General features: G+C 42.4%; 1 long non-coding RNA gene across 1 annotated transcript; it reads left to right on the top strand.

Annotated features, from left to right (window-relative positions):
- The first annotated feature begins 2,044 nt into the window (after positions 1 to 2,044).
- LOC117801795 lies at positions 2,045 to 3,395 on the top strand. Its single transcript, XR_004624506.1, has 3 exons — positions 2,045 to 2,293; positions 3,150 to 3,205; positions 3,354 to 3,395. It is a non-coding gene; the product is annotated as an uncharacterized LOC117801795 (long non-coding RNA).
- Positions 3,396 to 7,281: the final 3,886 nt, after the last annotated feature.

Below are 7,281 nucleotides of genomic sequence, written 5' to 3'. Positions count from 1 at the left end.
GCTGCAGTCTGGTGGTCCCGAGTGCATTAACATCGGGCTTAATGATGTTATTAGGGAATAGCCTGCTTCTAGGATAAGACGCACGTTTTCCTGGGGAGATGAATGAGACCCCTTGGAGCAGCCTCCAGCTGCTTTAACGCTCAGAGAACTAGCTAAATTCTGAAGAACAATCCTGTCGGCGGGGGAGGAAAGGTGGGAGTTTGCCATTGGGAAACAATGGAAGCCCTTTGGTTGTACTAGGGGCTTTGACAAAGAAGGTTAAGAAAGGGCTCAGGATCTCTTAGACTTTCTGACCACGTCCATGGTGGCTCAAAGCAGGCAGCGAGGTTAAATCACAGAAGAGATAACATGTATGTTTTTATTTTTGAAACTAACCACAGAAAAACAACTGTATAAGACTACTTCATAATTTTTCTTGCTTTGGTGTATTTCATCTTTTTTTTTTAAGCAGTATGCCAATTTATTAAATCACAATGAGTAATAAAATTGCCAACTGGAACAAATTGCATGTGTAGGCTGGTCGGTGCATTATCCCCCAGCAGAAAAATCTATATGGGAAGCCAGAATATAATTAGAAGGTTATTTGGTTAATACGGAGTCAGAACAAGGGGATTAGTTAAATTTAATGATTAGCTCATTAAACCCTGATACCCCTATGCTACCAACTCCACAGTGGGGCTGTTCCTGCCAAGGAGATTAGAATCAGCTGTTCCTACTTGCTTACCTACTTCCCTTCTTGCTCATAGCATGTGTAATATAGTGGTTAAGAATAAGGGGTTTGGGGGCACCTGGGTGGCTCAGTCATTAAGCGTCTGCCTTTGGCTCAGGTCGTGATCCTAGTGTTCTGGGATCGAGCCCCACGTCAGGCTCTTCCGCTAGGAGCCTGCTTCTTCCTCTCCCACTCTCCCTACTTGTGTTCCCTCTCTGGCTGGCTGTCTCTCTCTGTTAAATAAATAAAATCTTTAAAAAAAAAAAGAATAAGGGGTTTTGGAGTCAAGCCTCTGCCACTTATTCGCAGTGTTGAGCAAACAACCTACATTTCAGTGTCCTCAGTCTGTAAACTTGGCATACTAATAGTACTATCATAGGATTGCTTCAAGGATTAAATGAAGTCATGCAAGTAGTCTTTAGCTTTAGAACATAATAGGTGTTTTTTTTAAACATCAGCTCTATAAAATAACCCTTCAGTGGCTTCTAATGGCTGTTAGGATGGAGACTAAAATCCCTACATATCCTGAGTGTGATTTGGCTGTTCATCTTGTGCCACTTTTTCTCCTTCTGTTTTTTACTTTGGATATCTTTTAATTAGTAACAGTTACATTAGTAATTGATTTGTTTCAAAACAAAGCAGACACATTTTCATTGATTTTATATTTTTCCCATTGTTCCTTACTCCCACAAATATTTATGAGCACTTCTGACAGGCAGCCCCGGGGACTGGTGCTATGACAGTCCTGGTCTCTTCCCCGCCACCCCCCTCCCCGAGCTCTAAATGGGAGATGTCTAGCTAAGTCCTCCTCATCCTTCTACCCCAGCTCAGCTGCCACTTCGTAGATGAAGCCTTCACCTACACTGATTTCTCACAGGGTCCTGTGTTTCCTACTAGGTGCTATTTGAAATTATAGCACTTATTGCTGTGATTTGTACGTTCCATGACAATGAGGAGGTGGTCTGTTTTGCTCAAGCTTTGTTACTGAGTGTCTGACACACAGAAGCTGATTAGGAACGTTTGAGGAGAGGGAGAAAGAAGAGCAGGAGAAAAGAAGGAAACATAAAGAAGGAATGAATATAAGGGATGGCAGAAGGGAATAAGGAAATGAGAAATCCTGGGGGTCAATGAAAAGAGCTATAGTTTTGTTTTAGTTGCAATCATTATACTAAAATTGAGGGCCCTTTACTATCAGGGAAGTTCATTGCCATCTTGGTCTGAGAAGAAATTTCTGATTCCATACATTAGTGCTTTAAGGGTAGAACAAACCAGGAGAAGTTATTGGTTTATTTCGCATATAATATTAATGAGATTTGTTGAATGTGAAATGTTATAAAGCACAAGGAAAAAATCTAATCACTAAAGGCTGCAAATTTCTCAACACGAATATTAATGTGTTAGTGTTCTATGGAAGTGGCAAGGTTGAGATTAGATAAACTAGTGTTTGTGACTCACAAAGCAAATATAACAACTCCAGTTCTTATCAATTTGCCAGTGAAGAAGAGAGTTCCAGTAATTAAGAGAAAATGTTTACCACACAAGAAGTTGTTGATTGGGCAGAAGAAAAGAGGAAGATGACAGTAGGTATGTCAAAGAACAATAGAGAAGTTGTGGAGATGTTGAGAAGAAAGCTGCTAAGTTGTGAATCTTAAGAGTACCTTAGGGGCCCCTGGGTGGTGCAGTCGTTAAGGCATCTGCCTTTGGCTCAGGGCGTGATCCCGGTGTTCTGGGATGGAGCCCCACATCGGCTCCTCCGCTAGGAGCCTGCTTCTTCCTCTCCCACTCCCCCTGCTTGTGTTCCCTCTCTCACTGGCTCTCTCTCTGTCAAATAAGTAAAATCTTTAAAAAAAAAAAAAAGAGTACCTTAGATGTGATGTGATGTGATGACAGGTGGCAAAGAAAGAAATCTAGACCAGATGTCTCAAAAATTGTTCCAGTCCTGGGGCGCCTGGGTGGCACAGCGGTTAAGCGTCTGCCTTCGGCTCAGGGCGTGATCCCGGCGTTATGGGATCGAGCCCCACATCAGGCTCTTCCGCTATGGGCCTGCTTCTTCCTCTCCCACTCCCCCTGCTTGTGTTCCCTCTCTCGCTGGCTGTCTCTATCTCTGTCGAATAAATAAATAAAATCTTAAAAAAAAAAAATTGTTCCAGTCCTTTAAGGGCCAAAGCTCAGACATCTCAGATGGCCTCAGACACAAGCTAGCTCTAGTGGGATTTGAAACAAATATGATGTGAATCCCCTCATTTTTAGGCTTCTTGAAATTTGTTTTTGTTTCTCATTTTCTCTCCTGATTCTTAATCAAATCTTTTGACAATTCCAATAAAAGTCATGAGGGATGGAAGAATGGATAGGGTATAATGAAGACACTAAAAGAAAAAATAATGATGACAATATAATTTATTGTGGCAGTCACTGTTCTCATACCTATGCCTCCCGACAGTTTTCACGGAGCAGTTACTCTCTCTCTTCCTGCTTTACAAATGAAGACGCTATCACGTAAGTCCTCCAACCCACACGGCAATTCAGTAGTGGAGCTGGGACTTGAGCCTAGGTCTGAGCTCTAAATTCATGCTCCTTGTTACAAGTCAAGTAATAAATACTTCACGCTCCCTGAGATCACTAATGATATTTCGTTTGTATCCAGGGTACCTGGCTGGCTCTGTCGGTGGAGAATGTGACTTTTGATCCCAGGGTTGTGAATTTGAGCCCCATGTTGGGTATAGAGATCACTTTAAACTAATAAAGTTTTTACCAAAAAAATTTAGTTTGTTTCCTTTCATACCTTTCTCTATTAACACACATGCACACATACACTTTATGTGAAACATGGATTTTTCTCTTAAAATTTTTCATGGCCATTTCTCCAGGACACTGGAGGCAAATCATTCTATTTTTTCTTTTTCTTATGGTAGTAAAACAAACATAATATTTATAATTTTAACCATTTTTAAGTGTGCAGTCTGTGGCATTAAATTCTGCAAAAATCATTCTCTTAACAGTAAAATGTACTATGGTTTGACTCTGCCATCCAATTCATTCAGCTGTTGCCTTACTGGTTGACATTCAAGTTATTTCTCATTTTTGCCCTATACACAATGCTGATGAACCTAACATATTTGTACATACACTTTTGTGAGCCAATGTTTTTATTTTTGTGGAAAAGATGTCCCGAAGTGGGATTGCTGGAACAAAGGAAATGTGCATTTTTACACGTTATTAGTGATAGCCGGATTATTTTCCAAATGGCTGTCAAAACTCACATTCCTACCAGTAGGGTATGACAATATCATTTCCCAGCTCTCCTGCCAATGCTGAGTGTTATCACTCTTTTTAATTTTTGTCAGTATGACAAATGAAAAATGTGGAGAATATTTTTATACCCTTGGAAGACTTTTGCAAGAAAGATAGAATACCCAGAAGCCACAAAGGAAAAGGTTGAAAGACTTAGCTACATTAAAAATGAAAAATTACTGTATCAGTAAAATCCAAAGACAATAGGAGAAAACATTTGCAATACATATGACAAAGGGTTAGTACCGGTTGATAAGAAAATGACAACAGCCCAGTGAAACCTAGGAAGAAGAAGGTAGTTCATGAAGGAGGAAATGTGAATTGTCAGTAAATGTGAAAAGATGCTCAACCTCACTGATAGGTAAATGAATTAATTGATTTGTATGGTGAGTTTGGGAAAAACAAGGCACATGAGGAGGGAAGGGCAGGAGGAATCTAGAGAATAGGATGCTCAGTCTTTAGCTCCCCTATTAGTTTGGCCTCTGGTGAAGATTTCATGACTCTGATGATGCTTTCCAGAATTTCTCATGATGCCATTCATGGGAGCGTACAGGGTTCAACCACTAGGATTCACACCTCTCCCCCACCCAAATATGGTTGGGGTTCTCAGGATTGAGCCAAGTCTACCTGCCGCCAAAGGCTACAGCTCATCAATCAGGGACTCCTGTAGGGATTTATTCTCACCATTTCTGTTGCTGCTTAGCCCAGCCACTTGGCTATTGTCTGCAGTGATGTCCACCTGACTCATCAGTATCTTTATTGGGACAGATTGAGATTGTTCTCACTATTGTGTAGATGTACCACTGGCCATCCTCAGCCTTTCTCTGAAAGCCAATGCCGTTTCCCACAGACAAGGTAACATTTGGGGACTTGCCTCTTTAGACCTTACCCCAACACTTCAGGAAGGCACATACCCATCTCTTGAGACTGGTCCTAGTTTAGACTTGCCCTGAATTCAGGGCCAAATCTGCCCCTGGATGAATGCCAACTTTGTCCTAGTCGTAACCTACTTGCTTTTGCTTCCAGCTTTGTTTGCTTAGTACCTGGGCTTTCTTGACCTGCCTTTTCATCTCTTTTTCCCTTGCTTTTTTGGGGGGGATGGGGAATAGTGTTTTTGGCTTGACCTCCCAAGAACTGATGGCCTTGGGGTCCTTCTGTTGTAAACCGCCTCCACAGGCAGCCAACTAAGAACTTGCCCCATGCCCCTGGATAACTAAGGACATTGAGGTAGAAGCAGGAAGGAAATCCTGTATCCTTGTTGCCCAACTCTGGACACAGCTGCCCCCAGGACAGAGAATGCTGGTGTGGTGGGGTAACTGGGAGCACTTGGCCCTGTCCTCAGTAGTGTTGCCTTCACAATTCACAGAGACCTTACACACTTGCTCAGGTTTTTGCCATACTTTGATAGCTTTTCAGTCCTCCCGGCTACCCAGTTCTCTAGGAAGCCTGAATAGTTGATGTTCTTGCAATACCATTTAATTGAAAAGGCAATCCACAAAGGAGAAAGAGACTTTGGTTAAACTGTATTCTGTGATTAAAGGCCTGGCAGAGGAAGAGAGTACAAACCAGACCATGGTCAGGATCTACGAGGTTGAGATCTTCTCAGATGCTGGGGAGTAGAGTTCTGGTCTTGGCCCCCAGACATGGTCTGGAGTGATGTTACCCTTTATACACACTCTCAGAGGGTTCACGGCACCTATCGCAGGGAAGATGGTCTGGTAGAGTGATCATCCAGTGTGTTCTGCTGGAATGATGCTTTCCTCTGTAAGGGTTCTCAGGACCTTCCTTCCAGGCTTCCAGCTGGAAGACATCAACCCAACTGTCATGGATTAGGTTATATGCAGATTAGAAGTAGCAGGATCTGTTTCCAGAGTCCTTTGGCAACTGCAACAGCTGGGATTCAGAGTCATGGGCAACCTTTCTCAAATAGGTGATTCAAAGGAACAGCGTTGTGGTTTCAGCCCTGGCTATACGTTAGGATCAACTGGAGCACTTTAAATCAAATGATGCCTAGACCTGTAGATTATTAAATCAGAATTTCTGGGCTTGGGACAGGGCACAGGTAGGTTTTTAAAGCAAAAGGTTATTCTAATGAACAACCAGGGTTGAAAATTTTGGGGCTAGCCAACTGTTGGTTGAATCAATGGTAATAACCTTACATCTTCAAGAGGCTTGTAAGATCCATGTTATATACATGATGAGAGTGTTATTCTTCAGGACCTCGGAAGGGGGTCTCAAACCCCCTTTGTGGGAAGCAGTGGGTTCTCAAACTTTAATGTGCATACATATCCTTGTTAAAATTTGAGCAAGATTCTGCATTCCTAACAAGCTCCCAGGTTGTGCGGATCCTGCTGGACTATGGAGCACAATGAGTAGCAAGAATCTAGACTGGCAGTCTACAAACTGGGATAGGGTAGTCCTGGGATTACATGACACTTTCCAAGGTCTATCTAGACGTTGATAGTTTTTTTTTTAAGATTTTATTTATTTATTCGACAGAGATAGAGATAGCCAGCGAGAGAGGGAACACAAGCAGGGGGAGTGGGAGAGGAAGAAGCAGGCTCATAGCGGAGGAGCCTGATGTGGGGCTCGATCCCAGAACGCCGGGATCACGCCCTGAGCCGAAGGCAGACGCTTAACCGCTGTGCCACCCAGGCGCCCCTAGACGTTGATAGTTTTAATTGATCAATTTCCAGATCCCCAACTTCCATATCAACTATTTTCTAAAACTGATCTCTCAGAGAATAAAGATTTTTTTTTTTAATTTTAGAGAGAGAGTGAGCAGGGAGTGGTAGAGGGGAAGGAAGAGGGAGAAAGAATCTGAAACAGACTCCGAGCTGAGCTCAGGCCCAAACTCAAGAGTGAGAGACCATGACTGAGAGATCATGACTGGAGTGGAAACCAAGAGTCTGATGCTTAAGCAATTGAGCCACCCAGGTGCCCCTGATCTGCCAGAGAATAGACCTGTGATAAAAGAGTGGGTTGCCATTTCCCATGTCCCCTTTCACAACGGCCCTTCTCTTAAGTGGACTAAAGAAAGGAAGACCTCTTACCCAGCCAAGTCTCACACTGGGATGCTAAACAAGGGAACACACTGAAAAATTGGTGGAGGTATTAAGAAAATGAATGATTCTGATAACCAACAAATCTTTTTGCAAATTAAATCTTATTTAGTCTTTTGTTATCTGCACAACTGGATGACTTAATGACATTAGCTAATAGGTCATTACACATAATTTTGGATGATAGCTCACTATATGGTTTTTTTTTTTTAAAGATTT

The sequence above is a fragment of the Ailuropoda melanoleuca genome, chromosome 4 (genome assembly GCF_002007445.2).
Source record: "Ailuropoda melanoleuca isolate Jingjing chromosome 4, ASM200744v2, whole genome shotgun sequence".
NCBI classification, from domain to species: Eukaryota; Metazoa; Chordata; class Mammalia; order Carnivora; family Ursidae; genus Ailuropoda; species Ailuropoda melanoleuca.
The sequence above is the reverse complement of the archived record's forward strand: the minus strand, read 5'-3'. Positions and strand labels throughout refer to the sequence as shown.